Raw genomic sequence first — 24,861 nt, forward strand, 5'->3', positions numbered from 1 at the left:
GCTATTTCCCTACTTTTGTTGTCCTTCAGCCAGGCAGTTCACACAGTACTCATTTCTAAATGTGTCTGAGTCTGGGCTGCTTCATCCTGCCTGCTGCTCAAAGGTTTGTACATTCAGCTTCACCTGGAGCTTTACCACAGGCACATTCCTGTTACTGACCAGCATGAGAGGGTTTCTCATAGAATCATGGAATAGTTTGGGTTGGAAAGGACCTTCAAAAGTCATCTATCCAACCCCCCAGCCATGGGCAGGGACATCTTCCACTAGACCGGGTTGCTCAGAGCCTCATACAATCTGACCTTGAAAGTTCCCAGGGATGGGGCAACAGTCACCTCTCTGGGCAACCTGTTCCAGTATTTCCCCATGCTCAATGCAAAGAAATTCTTCCCTATATCTGACCTAAATGATCTTTTAGTTTAAAACCATTATGCCTTGTCCCAAAGCAACAAGTCCTGCTAAAACATCTGTCCTCATGTTTCTTTTATCATGAGAAATACAGCACATGCACCTTAACTTACCTCATTCATAAAGCTTTTCCCAGAATTGGCATCTTAATAAAAGAATTAACATTAAAAGTGATATTCTAAATTACCTTGTCTTCCCCTCACCCATGTAGTCATACAATTACTGTCAGTTTGGAGGAGGGGCAGGATTGCTGCCAAACAAGATTTTCATGCAAAAATTGTGATAAACAGCCTTACAGTGATGACACAGAATGTGAAATCCTTCACGTCTGCTTTCCCCAGCCCTCCCTTTGCTGTCCCCAGGGTTCTCTGCTAAGTGCTGGCTGCTAGGTGAAGTGTAGCATTAGGGTATCAGCGTTATGATGGAAATTCACCTCTCTGAGAATTAGAAGATTCCTCTTCACTTAGCTTTGGGATGTGAGCAATAAAGTGGTGATGACTGAGCCTTACCCGGGAGCATCGTGCTACACAGAGCACACAGCCTGGCAAAGGCAGCCTTTGTTAACCACTGAGTTATACCAGAGATGCATAAGCAATCACAGCTCAAGGGCTAAAGAAACACATTATAAATTCTTATAATTATTTGTTATGACAGTAAGCAGAGAGCAGCTTAAATGCAGGAAGTATTTATGGGGCTGGGAGGAGAGCACAGAGGCTGAAGCGTGCACTGTTCACCTAATGCTCCACAGGCTGGGAGGGAGGATGAGCACATTCCAGGGAGCACATTCAGACGGAAGAGATTGCTGCTTCTTTCCTCTGAGATGAAAAGCTGTTACACAGCCAGGTGCTTTCTACCTGTGACCCCACAAACTTCACCTCTCTTTCTGCCCTGGGCACAGCATCAGACACAGAGCCCCTCTCTCTCCCATGGTTTGTGTCAAGATATGGAAAATGTGTAAAAACATGGAGCTGATCTCAACTTACCTCTGTGTCATTTCCTCTCTGTCCCAAAGGTATTGGTACAGCCAGCAGGACTTCTTCCTCCTCTACATGTTCTAAAATAGAACAAAAGAAGAGTCCTCCACATCAAAAATAAAAGAGCAGGTTTGGGGCACAGATTCCAAGTTATGTATTGGTGCTGAATTCAGGTATGAAAGGAGACCCAGACTGCAAGCCAGGATCTTCTTTTTTCAGGAAGGTTTTTTTTTAAAAAAAAAAATAGTGACTCTAAAGGAAAATATCTCTTTCCACTGCCAACTGATCTGTTTTTAATGCAGGAAATTCTTGTAGCCTATAATCAGTTTCAACAAATTTTAACCTTTTGGAAGTACACTATTCAAGTTTTCTAAATTATTCCCCTCTTTATAACAATATTTTTAAATTAAATTAAATCTAAGTACACAATTCAGAGATTTTTAAACATTAAATTCCTATGTTTTCACAAGACCAATTCATTTTTCGTTTGGATTTCTGTTTGAAAACTATTTGTGAGACTTCAGCTTTTTCTTCAATTTCAGATAGATCAGAATTAATATTTGCTTGAAATTGTTAGGAAAATTATTCTCTCATTGGTTTCTCGAAGAAGTCCTTCATCTTGTAGGGCAACCACAAAAGAAATATTCATTTTACAGATTGTCCAGACCAGTCAATGCTCATAGTTAAGAGCAGTAAAATTTATTAGGCAATGAGATGGCTCTGAGAGATGCCTCTCCCTGGTAACACTGCAAGTGCAAGAATGAATTACCCCTGAATCTACAGTTAATTGAGATACCATGGAGCACAGCAAAATGAATGAAATTTAAATCTGCAGGGTATGATTTGCTGCAGTTTTTTTCACATTAGTTCCAGATAAACAGAAATTATTTATATGTATGAGTATGTATATATACCCTTATAAGAGTTTACATACCTTTTTATATACATATGTATTTAGCTACTTTCTGTGACACATGCATTCACACTATGTATAGAGGAAATAATTTCAATTCCCTTGAATTCCACCACTCTGGAGCACACAGAGGTCTATATTTTTATGGTGGATTGACAGTAGGACTGATTGTTCATAACTAACAGAGCAACCACAGTGTTGCCAACTTGGAGAATTATATACTCGCAACACAAGAAAATGAGTCCATATTGCACAGCAAAGGGCCTGAACATGGAGAGTTGTTTGGGTTTACTGAGGAAAGAATGGCAATTACTTACATTGACAGAGATACAGCAGGCACTAACACGCCCTGGGTCACAGAGGACTGCTTTGTTTCAACACCATTTTAAGGTGAGGGCAAATTTAAACAGCATAATTCCACAGAAACAGCAGCTGTGAGCCTGATGGTCTGACATGCTGTGATTTGATGCAGGGCTGGGAAGGAGTCCCCTGCCTTATAGCTTTTGCAACTTTCTTTTTTGTAGTTGTTTTTTGCAAGCTTTTTTTCCAATGACTGTAGATACAGAGAGCAAAACACCTTAAATTAGTGAATGATGATTTAGGTGGGTTTGGTATTTCACTTTATAATGGGACTGAGGAAAGTTGCAAGCTAAAAAGCAAGATCCCTGCCTGAGAAGGCATGTGAACATAAAATAATAATAATAGTGATAATTGCATCTAGCTGGAATTTAAATTCCCTCCTGAGCTCCATCACTGCTGTTCATTAAGTGATGTAGAGTTAAAGCTTTAGACTTCTTCAGCTAGGCAGCAACATCCAGGGGATGTGAGTCTATCGCTTCCTCTGAGGACAACAGCTCCTCACAATATCCTTGAAATATACATGCTTGCAAAAAGACTTAAAGCTTTTAATTTCTGATGTTCATAAGGCCTGATCTTTTCCAAAATACCTGATTCTTCAAATTCCCTGTATAGCTCCCTTATGCATAGCTAAATGTTAAGAATGCAAAATAAACTTAATTAGCTAGTGTGCTAATATCCTCATAGCCCTTTGTAGTCACTGGAAAAATCTCATATTTGAAAAAGGGAGTGAAATGCATAATTTTTCCCCTAATGCAGCAAGAATAGCTGTGTGAAAGTAAATATGAGCTCTCAAGACAGAAGCGGATATAGCTACATATTAATTTGTTCTTTTTTCCCAAGCCAATGAAAAGTCATTTCCAAAAGTACATGGCAAGTGTATGAGTGCACTCCTCTGGAAAAGCTTCACCCTTCCTGGTGAAAAAGATGCTGCTGTCATTTCCTCATGCTCAGAAACATGAGTAGATGGACAATCTTCCAAAGTATCCATTGCTAATTTTCCATCTGTCCTTGTTTAGCAAGGAGGAGGGTGGAGCCAGTACATAATCTAGAGCTTTCTTGGGTGCCATGGGAGCTGCCACTGAACAGAAGAAATGAAGTTAGTAAATACAGTTTTCAGAACAGTTTCTCTATGTTAACATGGCAATTTTCCTATTATGTGTGGTGGTGATTTTTTTTTTGTATTGATTTTTCTGATTAATTTAGGTAATTGCAGTTCAGTTACAGTGCATGATTGTTTCTCAAGGAATAAAAATTGCATAAAGAAATCTAATATTTTTGGCTACAATCCAGTCCAGTTTGGTCTCTATGATCAGATGAGGAAAAATGGGGCTATGGCATTAAATTCAACAGAACTTAAATCAGTCACGGAAATTCTGTAAACAACATATTTTTAATTGGATGCAAATTGAAAAACAAATGGGGGGGAGGTGGAACCTGTGTAATTTTATCTTCACATTTTTCTCATGCTGTAAAACTGAAAAAATTTATGAGATTCAAATATTTTATAATGCTTCCTGTTTTCTAAAAAGAAAGAAATATTTAATGCTGAAGACATTTTGCTTAAAACATTGAAATCCTCAGATGTGTAAAATCTTTTATTGTAGATAAAATTTCCACTAATGCACACATTTGCTATATTAACTTTAGACATATTAAACACTTAGGACTAATTCTAATGCACACTGCAATACTAAGCTTCTGAAGCTGCAAGAGCAGAGAGGGGAAATCCAGGTCAGAGTCTCTTAGAGGGACTACAGGCAAACTGATCACAAATCTACCTGCTTGGTGTAGCCTCACTTTCAGCCGTAAATCATGATAGTTGAGGCTCACTGTATCACCTAGATATGGATCCCAGGGTGGCAGCCCCACAACGCAGCTCTACAGGGCACTGTTGGAGCTGCTGATCCTGCATTTTTGAGACCCATAATGGGTGGAAGAAGAGGAGCATGATGAGACTGAGCATTGTGCTGGTTGTCAAGCCAGGTGCTGGAGTGATGGGGACTCACTGTGCAGCTTCAAAGGAAAATTGTGATTACAGCACCTCTGAAAGCACATTCAGCTGAAATGGACCCAAATCCTACACCATTTTTTACTGCATTCATCACATAATCAGCAACTGCTCTTCTGCAGGGAAACAAGGCAACATGGAACAAGACAGGTGATGTTGGGTTTCCCCCACTTTCAGCTTGCAGACACAAAAGAAGAGGAAACATTCATTTCTTAATCCCCACATCTAGCCCATATTTCTTCAAGATTGGAAGCAATCCATAAAAATTATTAAAAGACTAATCTTACTGCAGAAGATAAGGTTTAAGAAAGAGAAGTTGGGAGGGTTTCTTGACCACAGCAGATAAGAAACTTTCACAGATATTCAGAGTTGTCTAATCTAGGACAGAAATTCACAGCAAGAACCGCTGACTATACTGAAGCCAGGCTCAAATTCAGATGAGGTATTAGGCACACACTTTTCAGATCAATACAATATGTTTTTCTGGAGAATATACTTCATATAGATATGAGTTAATGGTTGAATAAGGGGCATATTAGAAAAAATTCAGCACCCAGATAAAGTGGATTAAAGACCCCTTCTGACATTCTAACTTTATTACTTGTAATATCAAGGATATCTTACAAATATTGAATATTCAACACCATGCATTTAGAAGGAAGGTGATCTTGTTTCCATGGCAACTTGCTTGTAGGCAAGTCATTAGTTGGTCACCACTTCTTTCTGGGATGCTGCCTGTTTGTCCCCTGAATTCTTTAGTTCCACCAATTTTAAAAACTACTTAATTTAAAAAATAATAACCTGTATTTAAGCCAAACAAAACAAATCTTCTGTTTGCATAAAATATAAGAAAACCTAAGCATTTTAATTTCTTTCTTGGGATGATTACTTTCTCTTTTGTGATTCATAAATTCCAGCAGATGCGGCAAAAAGTTACATAAAAGGCTTTTTAGGGTAATTATGTCTTCAGCTGGAAATTCTGACATTTGTGATCTCTCTCTTTGATCACTGCTATTAATATCTCCTTAGCAGCTATGACTTCCTGAGAGTTAACTAATTGATAGAAAAAACCTGCCCAGAATTGCAAGAGTTTTCTCTTTATTTCTGTACAAGTGACAAGGCTGCCCTGAACAGGATCATTACATTTTCAGTTAACAGAACACTCAATAGACAGTAGTAAAAATATGACTGCAACTAGCACAAAGCTGGGATTTTTTTCTTTAGCTAGTACTTAGGTGTTTATTTATAGTGTACAGGTATTTGCATTTACATGGTGCCAGCAGCTTCACTGCATTTCAACATCCTGTTATTTTAAGAGTGGAGGAAGCCCAAGGTAACCATCTTAACGTCCAGTGAACTAAAGAAATGGGACAGAGATAAAAATACAGAATCTAAATAACTGTGCTGGTAGACAGAGAAGTGACAGAGAGAAAGGTTAAACTCATCCAGTTGCATTCGAAGGACTGCAGAGTTGTAAATCCAGCAGCCATACCTCCAAGGAGCACCTACTGAGACAAGCAAGTTGTACTGCTCTTTGCTGGTCCCATACTCTTTTCATTGGCTATCCAGAAGCCCTAGGATGTCAGGTTTCTTAGGTAATTCAAAATTAGATAGCATCAGTCCACCTCACAGAGATTAAGGGGCCTGCCCAGTGGCATACAAGAAATCCTCAGTTAAGGGGTGAAACTTGCCCACACATTGTTTTGCTCCAGGTTATGGGCTGGGCTAAGTTGCTGTCAGAAATCTTCCACATCCAATCTGCAATTCTGCTTAGGACATTGTCACCCATTCTGAGGTAAGATTTTGTACAACACTCTCTGCCCCAGGAAGATACTTAGATTTACATCATTAAGAAGCATCAATTTAGGAAATTTTCTTTAAACATACTATATTGTAAAAGTGTTGACATTCCCTATGTATGGCACAGTTTTTGCTGTTTAGAGAACAACTTAAACTCTTATTTGCTTTTCCTAAATTAAAGCACAGCTATTACAACCTTCAAACCTTGAGTCTAGCAGGTGAGAATGGCTTCTGGTTAAATGCAATCCAAATGCAGCAGAGAGTTTGCTATCACATGAAGTAAGCTATGCACTCTGTGCTTTAAATAGCTCTCCTGATGGTTAGAGCTTTTCCTGATCAGCTTGATCAAGGAGTCTTCTTCTTCTGACCACCCTATTGAAGGAGCCTCTCTGAGGACAATATTCCCATGAATGCTGTACTCCTATTTACAACTCTGTATCTCTGTTTTATCCATTCTTGGAGACAAGGAAGAACAAATTTGTATTTTCTCTACTCTGTAACTCTCACAATTTGGGTGAAAAAAACTGGAATGAAGAAAACCACTGCCTCATTCAAGCACACAGACTCAAGTACGCCAACATCCATATAAATGGGGTGTGGAAATGATGTATCACTAGCATAGCTGTTATAGTATGTGAATTGGTTAGATGTGACACAGCATATCCTTTTGCTAGCATATTTTATTACTTTTTTTATGGTTGAAACATCAACTTCTTAATAGAAGTTATGCACCATGGATGCAGTCATTTATTTCCATCTCCAGGAAAATTACAAATTTCAAAACCGCCCTCACTGTTGCACATTCTTTTTTAAATAGCAGACCATAACTCTGATACCAGAGTTTCCATTTGTTTATAAAACCGCTAAACTGGTCATCATGACTCCCCTTGTTTTCTCCCTTCCTCGAAAACCTGCCAAAAAAAAAAAAAAATGGAATCACAAAAGAGATTTCAGAGAGAAAAAAATCCCCAGAGGCATTAAAGCATGTTTCTTAGGATTAGGGAGGGATATGGACATTATCAGTGTCAGAACAAGAACAGGCCTCTGTTATCAGATGTATCACACCTACAACAGCTGGACAAAGCTAAATCCCCCCTGATGTGTGGATGAAGTACCTTTCTCTGAGGATGCCAGGCCTGCCCATGTGCTGTGAGCAGCAAAGTGTCACCTAAATTCTAAACTGCACAGGAGGTTACACATTGCCCTGACTTCAGGCTGAATTATATTTGTATCCTCATACCCTAAAACTTCTAACAGAAAGTAAAAATAAAAAGTCTAGGTTTCATAATCCTGCAGTCTATAGAAATTATTTGCATTTGTTTTTAGTCCAAGTTCTGCTGAAACTCCTGTTGTTAAACAACCATCAGTCACATTTAGGGGAGAAGGAGCATCTTTTTTCCATACAAAGATATTCTGCGGGAAAAATGAATGCAACTTTGGAGTGAAAAGCAGTTATTTCCTGTCTAATAAGCAGAACAAGCATCTAGGAGTGAGGTGTTATGAGGCTGAGCTTTACCAGACTTCCCATCCCAATGAATCCCTCATGAATCACTGCTGGTCAGGCAGAGAGGATAGTCACACTCCATTGCACCTTTTATTGCTCATCTGCATTCCACTGAATTTGCATCTTCTGCATCTCTGCCTCTCCCTTAGGGTTCTGTATCTTCTCAAGGGATACTTTTCCCTTTGGATCCTTAAGCCACTAATTTTTACTCTTTCAGCATTTCCACTTCGGTCTCTATTTTTCACATTTATAAACATGAGCACGCACAACTTCCTAACACCTTGACAACTGCCTCAAAAACGTGAGCCAAAAATCACATGGCTCAGCTGCACCAGATCAGGGCTTGAACACCAGACAGCTGAACAGGATGAACCTTGGGCCAGGGCATGCTCATTTTCAGTTGAAAATTTTTATGACCTCACAGCAGTCATGACATTTACTAGTCTTTTTTTTCCCTAATTGTTTATTTGAGTTCATCTCCTCTAATACTTCAGTTAAGGCAGAGTCTGGCCAGGGCACAAGACATTAGCTGAGCCTCAACTACTTTGAAAGCCTTTTCCATTGCCTGTCAGGTCAGTCTGTCCCACTGTCACAACAAACATCATCTCTGATGTCAACACAACAAAATCCACACTGTCCCACCTGCAGGCGCCAGAAATTAAGGAAACGCAAAATCAGGTCAGAAAAAGATTGGGTGGTAGACTAGATAAAACATAAATCCTCCAGAAAGTTTCCATCAAATACAGAATGATCAGCCTGCACCTCACCGGCCCAGGGTCAAGTCCTGTTCCTTACAAACCCACTGCCACCTTCTCACAGCACCAGCAGGGAAATGTCTGCTTTTATTTCTGTAATTGCTGCCTTGGTGCTGCTTAGCAATTCTTCTGCTTTGATAGGAGAGCAATCATTCTCATTAGATGTCAGAGTGCAACAGCAGAGTGCTTTTGTTTGGAGTACAGCATGTGGAATGATGATTACAAGTGAGAGCTGGGGAGAGCACTCCTCCCTTTGGAAATTAGGCAACTCACAGATGTTAGAACATCATTAAACGTATACAAAGACTCAGGGCCTTCTTGCAAAGTTTATTGCTCTATTCAAAATTGGCTAATTCAAGGAGGAGTTGCTTGCTGCAATGCAGGTTACTCAAATTTATCTTGTAGAACAATGCTGGACTGAAAACGATGGTGCCAGTGACAACTTTTCAGGAGCATTAGCCAACTAATCTCAGCAGCAGAGACTTTTAAATGTCATCCAAATCTCATCTGTGGGGCATGCCAAAACTATTTTGTACTTTCCACAAGCTAGCTCTGCTTTATACCCGTGTCTATCTTTCTCATGAGATCAAAGGAGGAGTTCTGTCTTTATGCCTTGTAAAACAAGCAATTATTAATCCAGTATGAAACTTTATTGACAGCTCAGTGTTGAGAATGAGGATCCTGCACCAAGTTTCAGCCACCAGAGATGATTGAAGTGTCTAGCTTGGTCTTCCCTACATCTAGTGAGCCTATCAAAAGATGAACTCTGTGTCTAGAAAAAGGGAAAATTGCTTACACAAGAAATTTCAGATAGCTGCAATAGTGCCTGCAACTTTGGATATGAAGAGTAGCAAAGGACAGTACTTAGACAGAATTCCCATGTGGGGTACAAAGAGTGGCTGGGAAAAAGGCTGTGACAAGAAAAAATTAAGGAGAATAGACTAGGACAAGATATGTAAGGAAAACACATCTGACCTTAGCAGAGGATAAGAGACAGGAAAAGGCAGAAGGGGCTGCAATGACCAGAGGATACACCCTGTGATGCCAGAGTTCATCTCTTTTTCTGCTCCTGGTAAGTGCCTCTTCAGCCCTTGGCAAAGCTGTAACCTCACCCCTTACACTGTGGGATGTGACCGGGAAGCTGCAGGGGCCACAAGGCTGCCTTAGGCTGCCACTCTTGTTACTCCACCCCCGAATCCTCGTGGAAATCAGCACCCCAGGAACCTGCCACTTCTGTACATGCAGTCACAGCAGCAGCTTGTTTTAGAAACATTAGGCCCTTGCCTACAAAGTAGGAGCAAGTGTGTTAGTGTGCTCCCTTACTTCATTGTGCATGATTACATTCATAAAACCAGAGGTTACTATTAAAGACACAAGAGCAAAAGTTCAAACATAATCATTAAAACTATGGAAAAAGTTCTAGAGAAGAATGTGCTTCACCCAGGAAAAAAAAATGGTTTTAACACATTTTTTACATTTATTGTTTGGGTGTTTGGCTTTGTTCTTTTTACATCCACTTGCATTGCTAGTATTGTATCTTCTTCCTAAGTGTTATTTGTGTTGTTTTTGTTATTTTTGTTATTTTTGTTATTTTGTTGTTATTATATTAATTTGTCACTTAGGCTAAAAAAAATGTTATTCTAAGAGTTACGAAAATACATTCAGGAAAACAGCATAAGAAATATTAAAGCTTAACTCCAAGCTCTGCCTCTTGCAGTGGCAATTGTTGGGAATACAGAGCTGCCTAAGTAAGAGGAGCAATGACCTTGTGTAGAGTGCAGTAACAGATACTAGGGCACAAGGCTGCAGCCTGGACAGCCCATTCCCCCTTCCTCTGAGGGAAATTACAGGTTTATTTTCAATCCCAGTGGCTTTTCCCCTCACGTAGCCAAAGCTTTTTTCTTCCTCCAATAAACTGAGCCTAATCTCATCTCCATCAGACATCTCCTTACCAGCTCATGCAACATTTACAAGCCCCTCACCACAGGAAACAGAACTCCTACCAGCAAGTCACAAAACATCTTCCCCTACAGAACAGAGCAAATCCAATCAATATGTGCAGCTAATTGAGACAAACGAGCAAGTCCAGGCCTGGCAGCAAGCAACCAGGGTGATGACTTGGTAACAGATGGTGAAGGATTTGGCACAGATGGCTCTGATCCAGTTCCCTGAAGGACCTGCAGGAGGCCCAAACACAGTGTAGTGGTGAGCAAGTTCCAGATGCAGGAAGCTGGGCCAGGATAACCCTATAAAACCACACAATATTTCATCAGCTCTTGCAATACTATTGCCCCAGATGAAACACATCTGATCTTCATCCCATCCTTACTCCATTCTAGCGATGAGTTAGAACAGGAGAATTCCTAAAACTTTTTTTCACTCAAGGAAAATAACCATAAGTAATGCTAGGAAGGTGAAACAAGGTAAAAAAGTCTCTCAACAAGCCAAGCTGCCTTCTGAGGACAGTCAGAAACCCTCACTGAATGATTTTTTCTCAACATAAGTTCTCTAAAATCACCTCTACATTTTTGAAATGTGACGATTGAGATGCAGCAAAAGAAGTTTCTTTTTTTCACTACTTCATATTTCAGTGAAAATTGTAGAAAATATTTCATCACAGATATAAAAATGGTATGTCATTATCAAAAGTACTAAAGAGATAGAACACAGTACTGAGCTACGTGAAGTACAAACATTAGCATTACAGGGTTACCCCCCTCCTAACTCAACCTAGTCAAACAATTAAAACACCCAATTATCTAGCATGGAGTTATTTAGTCCCCAGTTCTCATTAGAAGTAATTAGATGTGTTAATTTGATTTAATTTTTTCATGATATAGAAAAAGCTCAGGCTGATGTCTGATAATCTGGTGTTGCCATTCACAACTGAGATTTCAGTAACCTTAAAAGAGATTAGGTTCTTCACCATAATGATGGAGATGTAATTAACATCAAGCTCCTGTTGAAGTCATCATTCCAATAGCTTTTCATTACACTCTTTTTGATGAACCAGAAACAGTTGAAAAATTAAATTTTTAAGATTTATAATGCAGAACTGTAGAAGTTAGTCTTTATTACTAAACCTGGCATGTAAAGGTCCCATTTTATATTTCAGGTAAGCTTAGCTTTCAAGACATTTCTTCACTGAGAGGAATGGAGCTTGATTTCAAAAAAATTGCATTTTCTGCTCCTCAAAAAGAAAATATGTGTCATTTGCTAAGGACACAAATATAGTCAACATGGTGTAGAAATGGATTAATGTACAGAAGCACATGTAATGTACTGTATGACCTTGAAAAGGTATGTAATATGAAAAATCCTATGGTCATGTCCATAGAGAGCAGAAACAGGCATTTTCTTGCCACAGACTATGGGCTTCCAGTCTGTAAGTGACAATGAATGAGAAGGAAGTAGATGTATCAGTCAATCATATGACTACAAGCTATCGATGTGATGCCAACATGAAAAAGACAATTGTAATTCCTTATCAGGAAAAGTGTTTTCCATAGAGACAAGGAGTTATTTATGCCATTTCACAAGGCACTAGTAACACTTCATTTGTTGTACCATAAGTAATACTGGCCACTGATGTTGGAGAGAGATGAACGTAAATCAGTATAAGGCAGAAAAACAGATATTAACATGTTCGGAGTAAGAAGCAGCTAATTTCTGAGCAAAATCAACAGATTTTGTTTAACCTTATAAAACCACAGCTGCAAGGTCTAAAATGTTATATCGCTATAAATACATCAATGAAGTAAAGACGAGAAAAAAAGGTTATGTAACTTTAAAGATAATTATGGTAGAAAAAGATGACCCTAAATTGATCGTGAGTAAGTGTACATTGGAAATGTAAACAAGCTTTCTAAGCTATTGAAAAAAAATCAAAATTGGCTTCAGCTGAATTTTTCATCAGTGGGAGGTTAGAGCTCGTGGCATCTCAGCATAGAAATGCCAGTCATAGTTCTCTTGCTAATTTATTTTTTTCAAAATCTCTATTAAAATGCTGTCATACCTTTCCAGGAGGCTACAAGTAGCTCTATAACAGCAGGAGGAAGGAACAAGTAACTAGGAAATTCTGAGCCTGGAACTTGCTGTGACACTTGAAAATCTGTTTTCCTGTAGCAGCCCCTATCTGTCTGCCCAGGCATTGTCTGCATTGACAGGAGACAATCTACAGGAACTGCTGTTGCATTTGAGACACGTGTAGGACATTTTTGTGAGGAAAGAACACCCACAAGGGCAAAGTCTGGTCTAGGGACAGGAACCAGAACTTCTGTGAACTGTACTGGAAGAAAAAAAAAACAACATAAAACCATAAATTGATTAAATTTTACTTGTGGGATTTTTCTTCTGCTTTCTTTATACCTTACAACCTCAGAAAAATCTTCTTGTTAGACAATTAGCATTTTATGGATAGGTTCCGTTAAAACAATTCTGGTGTTGGCTTCCCACCAAACAAATGCAAACCTCACAACTGATCCTTCATCCACTGTAGTCAGGCAGTCTCTAGAGCTCAATGCTGCATGCAGTTCATTTTTCTGAGCAAATAAGCAGAATTATTTAATAAAAACCGCTGTCTCATATCTATCCCACTTGTAATTCCATTAATCAGAAAATCTTATTCCAGGCTTAACAAATGTAATTTTTTTTCCCTCACTCCTGAGCTCTGCTGCCTTGGCTTATTAATGTCAGCAGATGTTTCAGAGAACAAGAAGGAAGGAGAGGCCAGTACTCCAACCCTGCAGTCCAAATGGGCATGAGGCAGAAAAGCAAGCCATGGGCTCCTGCCTAGGAGGTACCAAAAGCTCAGTCCAAGATGTAGGATACAGCATGATCAATATCACTTTAGATATAGAAAAGCACTCATTTAGAAAGCAAGCCACTGACTGGAGCTGCTGGGTTCACAAACTGGGTTTTGGCCTAGTTGCATTACCTGCAATGCAGCATCTTAATGATATGTTCCCTTAGCCAGACAACCAACCAAAAGTCTTTGTGAAACAAGTCAGCAGCTTTCTGCGGGCTGGCTGAAACTCAGCCTAGTCTGCAGCTCGAAAACTGCGCAGAAGTGATACTTAATTACACAGCTGCCACATAACCTGTCCAAGCAAAGGAGCAGCAAGACGTAGAGAGCTTTCACATCACTTTTAATGGCCCTAAAATAGATATGTTTTGATACATTATATAATATTATGTCAAAATTCGCAACTATCCTTGCTCCTCCAAAGGCTTGAAGACGCCAGCTAGGAGATATATCGAGAGTCTTTCAAATTAATGGTACCTTTCTCTCAGCTGATTTTCTTGGCCAATATTTGCCAAGTTCAGAAAAGGCTAAACTTTGACTTGGCCTTTGTACTATATTATTTCTCTTAGTCTTTTATCAAACTGGCTCATCTTGGCTTTCATATCTCCTTTTCACAGCTCTCATAGTCTCTTTTATCTACTTAAGCATTGTCTATTGTTTCCTCTCTTTGGATAAACTTTCAAGAAAAAATATCAAGATTCAGCCTTTGCAATATATGCGAAATTAATTTCTGCACATATATTTATTTCAGGAAATATTTTATTTAGCTTTTCTTCAAGAATTAGATCTGAAACCAATAATTTTTGCTAATTTTACCTACTCTAATAATCACTGGGCAGCATCAGCTGGTAAGTTGGAAAAAGTCAGGACCTGCGAATTTTTCCTTTTTGTATTTTACATTTCATTTCTTCATAAATTAAACAAACTCTCTCCTAAAAATGTTGCAATCAAACATAGCCACTTCAAGTAAAGTACCTGAAAGAAATAGATATGCTCTATATTGATTTTTTTTTCTAAGAGAATGGTTGCAAACAGTGAAACAGTTAAATAGTTTAAACACTGAAACTGATGGCTACACTCCAGATAAAGACAAAAGCTCCAGCATGATTGTGGTGAATCTGCCAAAGAAAATCCCCCTCCAATGAGAAAGTCTCCATCCATTTTTGCTCACACCATTTTCTGGTATTGACAGTACTGAGGTTACATATGGGTTACCAGTTAGGATAGAGCTCTTTCTTTCCTTCTCCAGTGCAAGTTAGATATGAATTTGATCTATTTTTTCCAAGTTACATCACAATTGATTGTATGCACTACTATCAGAAAAAAAATCCCCGAATTAGTGACTGATCTATTGTATCACTGACAAATGTATAATTTTCTTTACTTGTTTTGGTGGGATTTTTTTCCACAGCTTTTCTCTGAGTAATTTTTATTCTCTTCCTGCTCTGAAAACAAAAATATGGTCCATAATCTTCACACTAAACTGTTCTTGACACTAATGCATGTCCTAAAGGCTGAAGGAGAGGACTATGACCTCCCTTTGCTTCTCAGTGTCTTCAGAAGTAGAGTCACAGCAGCACCTGTTACATGTTGCTTGCAGTGGAAGTAACACTACAGACACAATATTAAGCTCTATCTTTGAGTTTCCAGTCAAATTGAGAAGGCAGAAGTCATAAGGAATTCATTATATCTCATTGCAGTTACCAGAGACCAGTGGGGGTTGCTGTTCTGTTCTTTACCTTATAATTCTTTATTATTTGAGTCATGTATCAGCCACTTTCTTATTTAACTTATATAGGCTGTTGAACTATTTCTTAGGCCTGAAATTACCCAAGCCTCCTGTACCTAATTTTTGAATATCGATTGAAAATTAATATTCTGCCTATCTTCCGAAAATTCCTTACAGTTATTAATTATCTTATTGAAGATAATTCCTTGGCTGACAATTTAAAAATTCCTGCATTCAAGTTCAGATTTTTTTAAAATAATTGGTTTTAATTGTAGCTGCTTTCAATCCCAGCAGTAACTGAGGAGAATAATAAGTTCCTTCCAATATGCTCTCTAATACATCAAACTGAGGCAAGAAATCGTTATCAATTCCATCTTTATGGTCTGTATAGTTACTAACCTGACTACTTTGACCATTTCTGTCTAACCAAAGTCAGAGCTAGTGTTTATTTTTATTCTTAATATATGTGCTTTTATTGATACTGTCATTTTCATACCTTACCATTTTGTTTGGTCTCCAGTGACCCTTAGTTTCCCCAGCTTTGCTCCCTAAGATAACTGCATCTCACCCCTGTAACTGGGGTAGGATGACATTTTACCAGATTTCCCAGAAATTTTCGCCTGAGAATTACAGAGCACCTCATTACACATCCCTGGAAGGCAGAGCCTGCAGCTGTACCGTGAAGATCAAAAGTAAGAAGCCCTGGTATAATGGAAATACATATATATGTGTATATATATTCATGAGAGAAGAAAGTCCTAAACAGAACCCTTCTGCATTTCAGTTTAAAAAACTTTTAGGTGTCCAGCAAGTTGCATTGTTACTGTTTGCTCTATGCAGGCTGAACTGATTTTGACAGTTGCTACTACTAAATAAAAATACTTAATCTCCACCATCTCCACTGGTAGCAAAATGGTTCTAAGTGTATAACTTTCTAGACTTACCACAGTTTCTTAGAAACCAGGGGTCTTCTGTCTTTTTGTTTTAAATTTGCTCTGAAGTCATACAAACCCAACAATAATGGGAGCATTCAGATCAGGATCTACAATAATCTCCTTGTTTGAAGCACCATACAGTTTGAAACTTTATAAGGGAGGAAAAATGCTAAAAGTAAATGGCTGGGAAAATACATAAATTTAATAAAAACTAGTGCTTATCTTGTATTTGTAGACTGCATACCCTAAAGAAGATATTAATGTCCTTCACCTTTACTCTTGACATCATTGGATTGCATATGCTCTTTAATTAATAAGAAGGACTCAATTTTTTATGTCATATAAACAAGCTGAAAAAGCCATGAAATTTTAAAATCCCCTTGTAGTAAGAGTCTGTTTCAGTTGCAAAAAGAGTATGAGCTGTGTGGAAAAGTCAAGTACAGGTATCCCAGCGATTCTGCTATAGATGGTAAAATGACTTCTAACACTGAAAATGGTGAAAAACACCATGAGGTAGAATCTTCCAAAGAACAGTTCTGTAGTACCAAGAAAACAAGAAACAATCTTGCTTTCCTTGCCCAGCAGGTATAACTAACGCTGGATAAAGAAAAACAAGGGAGAAGAGGGATGTCTAAAGATAAACATTTCAACCAGGAATGACTCAGAAATATGAGCTCATGGTATAAAAAGAAATCCTTGTATTTTATAGCCCTATGGAATTGAACCGTTTGTCTGTACGTTCATGTTTTTCAATTTCAATTCAATACTTTAATGACTTTGGCCAAGGACAGAGTAAGGGATATGAGGTGATGAACACCACAGCAGCAAAAGCTATCCCAAACCCCAGTAGTCACTGTTTTTCCTGCACTCATGTTTTGAACTCCAATAAACATCTGTGAGGTTTCCCTGATGTATCGGAAATAAAAGAGAGATTGATTTGGACTAAATACAGCCTTTCAGGTACTTCTTAAGTTCTGAATCCCCGCCACTGGGATTTTTTTCCCCACAAATAAGTCATTCTTTATAAGCTATGCTTTGTCAAACTTGCACAGCCATAGTGTCTAAGTTACCTTGCTTTCTAGCTCAGGAAATGTAGATATTGATGTAGAAGAACATGAATACAGAGTGGGGCTGTGAGGAGAACTACAAGTTTAAAGTAAAAAAATTTAAGTAAACTGCAACCATTGTGCTAGAAGGATCTTGGCCTCAGCTGGTAAACAGACTCAAGTTTGGCTGAATCAGCTGAACCACAAAGGAACTTATTCATTTAAATAATATAGCCATCATCCCTTCCTAGGTTTGGAGAAGCTGATAGAAAAGATAAAGGTCACAATGATTTAAAAAAAGAAAGAAAGTCCAGAAAGAGAGACAGATAGAGAGAGAAATCTCCATACACCATAGACATTGTTTTGGGGCTACTGTTAGAGTTTGGAGATCTGGGAAGTCCAAATCCTGCAACTACGAAATCACTCTTGCAGCAGTGTCCAGTACATGTAGGACAAAACAGCTTCAAGATATCCTCCCTCGTGGGAATAAAACTGAGGAGAGTCATCCTAGAGCCATCCTTGATCTTGTTCTAAGCAAATGTATTTGGACTAAAGGCAAATGACACCTTTGCTGGCAAACCCCAGCCTGAGGTTTGCTAACAGAGCAGGGCACTGAAAACTCTCCCAGCCCCACTTCAAAAACAGTGTACTGATAAAATTTGATCCATGCAGTAAAAGATAAAAGAAAATTCAATAAAAAAAATATAATTTTTTAAAAATCCATTCTATCTATCCTAATGGGAAGTGGAAAAGGGTGACACTTTTACTTCCTACTCCTCTCTACATTCCTTTTAATTCCTTGTCATTAATCTTGCACTACCTCGCACAGGTGAAGTAATGTATGACACACATTTCCTGAAAATTCATTTACATTGAGATGAGTTCAAATTATTTCTCTGCAATAACTTGTCAGTTGCTGTTGTAATTCTTAAATAACCCAATTCAAAAGGCATTTTTCTTAAGTGAACCCTCTAAAATATTATAACTTGCTATTACACACTGAGTATTAAGAGGACAGAATATAAAACTGATTAGACCAAATAGTCAGTAGATTAAATAGACAGTATTATTATTACTGATACTTGAATCACTAATAGATATTTGAGTTACTAGTTTGATGTATGACCTAACATGTAAGTCACCAGCAATTATTCAGCATAAGCACAATTTAAGTACAATTTGGTTCAGAGATCTCAGTGAATATTTTTTTCCCCACTGTGCCTTGTTGGAAGTTATTTCCATCAAATGAAACATTGCAAATTCCTGTTCCTTCTCTCATGCAGATGTCTTTTCCACAATTTATATAACTCAAGGACGCAAAAATAAAAAAGCGAATCTCCTTTTTCAATCTTAGACGTAGTTTATCAGAACAACTTTGGAGAACCCTGTGGGTTTCCTGTGTGATACTGAAAAGTTTAACATAGTTTTGAAAGTGAGCTCCACAGCTTCCTCAGCCTGATTAATGTTCATTTTATTTACAAGGTTTGCAAGCCATTAAGGTTCTTTCTTCTCATCAGTGCAAAGAGCACTGGTAAAGAGTGAAACCAGGAAACTTCCTTGAGTTCAGAATAACTGCCAGCTTAGTCACAAATATTCTCTTAAAATTGTATCTCTACAGTGCTTTCTTCAGAATATACAAGTAGTTGATGTGCACATTCATACAAAAATGGGCACTTAACAGGCAAGTGAATGTGGATCAGTTCTGAATTCACTGAATTTCATTTTCCTTGCCATCTGGGCAGAGTTTATGACAGATCACAACCAATAATGATCACTTAGGTAGATCAAAAATAGACTCCTATATAATGATCTACTTTGTAAAGCTGTAGGGATTCCACCTTCTGCAGCTTTGAAATGGAGGGAAAACTTTCCACAAAGTATTTTCTGCCACCGCCTGTACCCTCTAGTGTGTGAGGCTGAGTGAATCTTTCTCACAATCACGGCTCTAACCCCATGTCATTAGTACTGATAAGCCACATGGCTGAGCCGTGCTGGTCTTGGGCTCCTCTGCTGCCAGTGGCCGTGGCATGTGTCAGACAGATATGGCACAGCAGCTCTTGCCTCTCAGAAGGTACAGAAGTCTGTAAGAATGGGGAGCTGCAGAGAATCTGTGTAGGCAGCAGATTGGTTTTCTCACTGATAGAAGAAACAATATCAAACAAAGAGTGTTAAATAAGTGGGTTGAGTATTTTTCCTCACAACAGTTGGAAAATTAAATTCCTTTAAAAGCCATTCTTTTTCACTGAGGAGTTACAAGCCAGCTCTGCTCCCTGAAGATATTTGTTCATTCCCCCTCCTTCCCCACTGCAGGAGGATTAAACTATTTCTCAGTGCAGTGAGCTGATTAATTTTGTTCAGCCAGTACAGCTCCTTTTTGGGCAGGGGAGTATCATAGATTTACAGTTTTCATTACCTAAGGCTGAAACTGTTAATGAGGTTTATGTTGGCTGCAGGGGGCTGAGGGAAGGCACTGTTCTATTTGAATCACCAGGCTACAAGGATCTCTTGCAGAAGACTCTGGACATGACTCCAGCCACACGCACCCATTGCAATGAAATGGTTATTTCATTGCTCAGTGTGAACACTTCTCGCCTGATTCACAAACTATGGTAAAAACTTGGGGCTTTTCCTCTGTGCTCCTGACCCAGGTTAAACTGGTTGTCTTCTCTAGGAGACAGTTTCAAAACCTAACTTTAGGATATGGTCATAAATCCACCGTGGATCTCAGCCCTGTGTGCCCTCTCACATGCACAAACTGGACTAATGTCCTTTAAATTGTAGCAATGAGCACCCTTTTCTCTTTTTTTTTTTAATTACATAACGAAATGGAAGGAATCCCTTTTATATAGCAATAAAACACTGCCCTGAAGAGTGAGATGTCCCTTCCCACCCTGACTCTTCTGTTTATCCCCAGGAGATATCTCTACCCGCAAGGCACTGATTTGAGCTCAGTGAGAAACATTTGATTTATTTCCACAGTGTAGGAAAATAACTCACAGGGCTGGACCAGGCAGTGTGAGAGAAGCCAGTATGTGTGCTAAGCCTGTCCCTCTGGACCTACAAAGAACTTATCCTTGTAACTCCACAAGTCGCACCTGCAGCTCTCACATATCAGCTGCTGCAGGAATGGAGTTACCCTGGACCTGAGATGTGTTGTGGTTGCAGAGAAACTGAAACAGCTCCTTTTGAGCATGAAATGCATGTATCCCACTGAGAGCAAGCAGCATTTGCTCCTTTGCACACAGGGACAGGTGTCCTTGCAGCCCTCTTCCTTTTACAGCTGGAGACAAAGAAGGTCCTGGGTGGCTCTGGGGCCATGGGCTGTCCCTCCCATGCATTAATGGGTACATCCACAGCCATCAGTGACCCATGCACACCAGATGCTTAGTATTTATGGAAAAAGAAAACCCTGAGAACATTTACTCTAAGTAGTTCTAGGTAGGAAATAATTATTTTTATTGATGTGCAGAAGCAGAACGTCTCTAATCAAAGGCCAAGTTGCACAGTAAAGCACAACCTCTGATTGATGCAACCACTAAGAAAAGTCAAAGTGCTTTATGAAATAAGGATGTTGGACAGTTCTTTTTTTTTTTTTTTTTTTTTTTTGGTCAAACCCGTGCAAAAATACATTGCATTTAATATGTTTATTTGAAACCTAAATGGAGTAACAGTGTTGCCCTCTTCTCAGCTTTCTAGCATATGACAGGAGTAAAAATATGCAAATATTTCAGTGTTAGTTATGTGCCTGCCTGAATAGAACAATATTTTTCATCATATACCACACAGAAAAGAGTCATTTTCATGAGACAGATGATATTCCTGAGTTCCAGTGAAAGAGCAGTTTCTCCTCCTTTGCTGTGTAACGTAGAACACAAGCTTTGAATTCTTGGCTCAGTAGTCACAAGGCTCTTTAGGAGACAGAGATCAGCACATTCACTATTTGCACTGAAGGCAAAGTAAAAGCATTCAGTCAGTTGATTAAAAGACCCCGAAGAAACAGCGAGCTACAGGCAAGGAGGCACTGCTAGGAATAGCAGAGGGGGCAAGGAGCACTTGGGAATTCAGGTTTTCTTTATTTATCTATCTCCAGGCTTAGACTCATACATATCTGGGAAAATTGTCTTTCACAGACTTAGAGCTGTGAAGGGTTTTGTAAGCTGTTATTATTTTAATCTGACAGGTCACCTACTCAGAGAATTCAGAGCACAAAACACTGAAAACCTTTATCAACTAGTTTGGGGTTGTTTTTTTTATATCAACTGAGCCCCAAAAATATCTAATTTGTGCAAGTTAGCTGTGCAGCAAATGTGCTCAAAGGCAAAGCACTGGGCTGAAATGCTGTGAAGTGAATTTTGCTTCAAAGGATGTAATAGCCCAGCTGTGATGAAGAAGAAAACATGGTTAGATGTGAAAGCATAATAGATATGGTATCCTTGAATACAGGTCTTTAGAGATTAGATTTAAACAACACAGAAAAAACACAAAACTACTTTGGGGCATTCTGATGTAACATAGAAACAGATGTTTTGCAGTGAGTAAAACATTAACAAAACCTCCTTAGAGGTAAATTTTCTGTAGCCAAAACATCACACTGTTCACAGGTCAGTTGATTTCCTCATGGAAAAAGAATATTACCCAGAATTGTTAAACTAAAAATCAAGTAGGATGTCAATAGAGTTACTCAGCATGGGAGAGTAAGGCTGAGAGTTGTTTGATACCGCCAAGGCAAACTACCCTGGTGTGACTAGCCCCTCATTTGGCCTCTCAATAATGTGTTTTCTCTCCCTGAGAGTGGAAACAAATTCAGTGAAATGTAATTTTTATTCAAAGAATAGACCTGTGTTTGCTTTATAAAAGCTCATATCTGGGTTAATTTACAAACTCCCTCCGGGTTATGCTTTGAAATGAAGATTTAATGAAGACAAATATATTCACCCACCCAGAAAAAATATTTTAATTGCTATATCTCTGATATTACCAGGACATCGAGAATGCTGGCAACATAACAGGCACTTGTATTCCATGCAAAGGCAGAAGATTAAAAATGGCAGTGAATGTTGGAAAAAATGTTAAATGCCTGATAAATCAGTCCTATTTGGATTCAGAGCAAACAAACCTCTTGGCTACAATATGTTTTGGCTGAAGCCTTAAAGGGTTACAAACCTGTGCTGTGAAACAGTCAAACATATGCCACAATCCATTCTGTGCAGCAGAAATAGTGTAAAATAAAAGCTCTATAACCATTTTTTTCTGGATGAGTTTCATTGTGGAGATAATTTAGATATTGTGTTGTATGATATTATTATCATAATTAATAGAGTCACTACTGGGTGAAGGGTGAAATGAAAAAAAGCTGTATATGCTAGAGTAAGAGAGAAAGAATCCAAAAATCTGTGATTTGTTTATGAGTCTTTGCATTTTCATGATGCAGAGATGTTACTGAAGTAAAACAAATTCAAGCCAAAAGGGCAGTAATTTAAAATTCCTCTGTTTTACAGAAGAAAAATAAAGAATATAAGAAGTATAGAAACTTAGTATTGAAACTGTCTTAAATAGAGTCCTGAAGTATGAAATACAGCAATTCTGAGTGCTTAATTAAGATCTAGAGGTACAAGATAGATTGAAAATATTTAAAAGGCTCCGACTGAAAATACACACCTTTAATAGGGTAAAGGATAACAAAACAGATACCTTATATTGGAGCCAAATTGAAAATCCTGAAAGAGTTGACAACAGTAGAGAAAGAAATAAACAAAGCAGTGTAATCATCCCTAAATGCTTGGCAACCCAGTATCTCCTGGAATATTACGTTATATCTCCTGGAAAATTACATCCTGGATAAACTACAGCAGAAGACAAGATAAAAGGTGTTGGGGTTCAGCTAAATTGTGTTGTTTAAGAAAAGCATAAAGAGACCAGTGGAAGAAACTGAAAAGTGGCAAACGAGGACAGCTACTACCCACAGAGACTGAAGACAGTCAGGGCAGAGGCCAGGAAGGTTTTGGGAGAAGCCTGACCAATGTGTGGGAAGGATTGCTACAGACTCAGCCAAAGGTGTATAATTTTACCCCTAACTTTGATTCAAGTGATCATCACTTAAGATAAAGGTTAACCATGCAGGATTTCTGGTGCCTCTTTCTCTCTTTGCAGTCCAGTGCTCTTTATTCATTAAGTGTTTGAAGAGGATTTCAAGTCATCTCTCAGGTAGAAGGCAGGAAGCAATCCACCTTACTAGTTTGTCTGAGTCTGAACAAATCAGCATTTCTTGCAGTCGTGATTTCTGATTTTCACCTTCAGTTTATTAAAAAAATCACAAAGAAGGGACTTTTTCAACCTCTTGGTGATCAAAGAAAGAGTCTGTACTAGACAAAGTGTACTACATTGGTGCTGAGAAGATGCATCCTCTGACATCCTCCTCCGTAAAATGATTCAATCACTTAATTTTTGCTGCTTAATTCCTCTGTCAATTCATAACAAACACATGGCAAGAACAAAAATAGTAATAAGCCTTGTCTGAAGACAGATGTCTTACCTCTATGTTCTTCTTGAGACATTCATCCTAAATTACATATAATTGCAGGGATGTTCAGAGGAAACAGTCAAAGAAATAAAGCCATAAGATGCCAGGCTGCAGTTTTCAGACTCTCCATAAATGCAACCAGCATCTTCCTAAATTTATAATCTTCAAATTCATGGAGATGAATTTGAAAAAACCACTATATTTTTTGGTAAGCTTGTTTCTCTGGGCAGAACAGGATTCTACCCCTCTGCTAGTGGTCACTCACATCATTTATAATGAGACTTCTCCAGAACACACTGGGAAAGACCCACCAAAGCACACTTCTGACTTTCTCAGTGTCTGAAAAATTGTTTCAAATCCCTGTCCAAATCAAGGATAGTGCTAACTTGAAGTCGTTTCTCATCTCTCAGAAGATTGTATTACCTCCTGTTGTATGTGGAGCAAATGAATCCATGTCCCACCCGACTGCATTTTGGCTGAGAAGGATGCTCTCTTTGCCTTTTCTAGCATCTAAGTCTTTTGCCAGGTCATCCATCAATGTCTGAAAAAGAAATAGGAGGTTGAAGAGCAATGTGTTTTTTATAACAAAATGCCAGGCGGTGACAGAAGACCACAGGTAGTGGTGGAGATCAAGGCAATACCTGCCTCCCATAGTGAAAATTCATCTTCCACTGGCAGAATCTGCTATCCAGAACATGCGCTGCTGTGGAGGGCAGGGTTTTCTTGGAGGTGGAGCATCAAACTGGCACAGCAAGAAAGCAACACACTCAGAACAGCTCTAACTGCAGTCTCAGAATAGTTCTTGTTCCTATCTATAGTGTGGAAACCACAAGTCCTGCATGCCTCTGGCATGGGAAAATTCCTCATCCCAGTAGAACAGAAATGGCAACACCTTCCTAAGAAAATTCTAAAATGTGTTCAGCCTATTTCTTTGTGGAATGCCTTTAGTTTCAATTTTACTTCACATCTAAACTCCACAGCTCAACTGTAAGCTAGAGGTCTAAATGACAGGAAACAAGCCTAAAATCCCATATGTGTTTTCTAATTTTCTCCAATCACTGTGCAAATCAGGGCTATTTGTTCCAGCATCACTAGGAAAAAAAAAAAC

At 38.7% G+C, this 24,861-nt stretch overlaps 1 long non-coding RNA gene across 1 annotated transcript in view; it reads right to left on the reverse strand.

Moving 5' to 3' along the window:
• LOC108445021 overlaps positions 1 to 24,281 on the reverse strand; it is a 37,694-nt gene extending 13,413 nt beyond the window's left edge. The window contains exons 1-2 of the long non-coding RNA XR_001859748.1: positions 24,177 to 24,281; positions 1,389 to 1,459 (exon numbers count right to left, since the gene is read on the reverse strand). This is a non-coding gene — a long non-coding RNA (uncharacterized LOC108445021). The remainder of the gene's footprint in view (positions 1 to 1,388; positions 1,460 to 24,176) is intronic.
• Between the last annotated feature and the right edge of the window lie 580 nt (positions 24,282 to 24,861).

This window comes from Corvus brachyrhynchos, unplaced genomic scaffold, assembly GCF_000691975.1.
Source record: "Corvus brachyrhynchos isolate BGI_N302 unplaced genomic scaffold, ASM69197v1 scaffold80, whole genome shotgun sequence".
NCBI lineage: Eukaryota > Metazoa > Chordata > Aves > Passeriformes > Corvidae > Corvus > Corvus brachyrhynchos.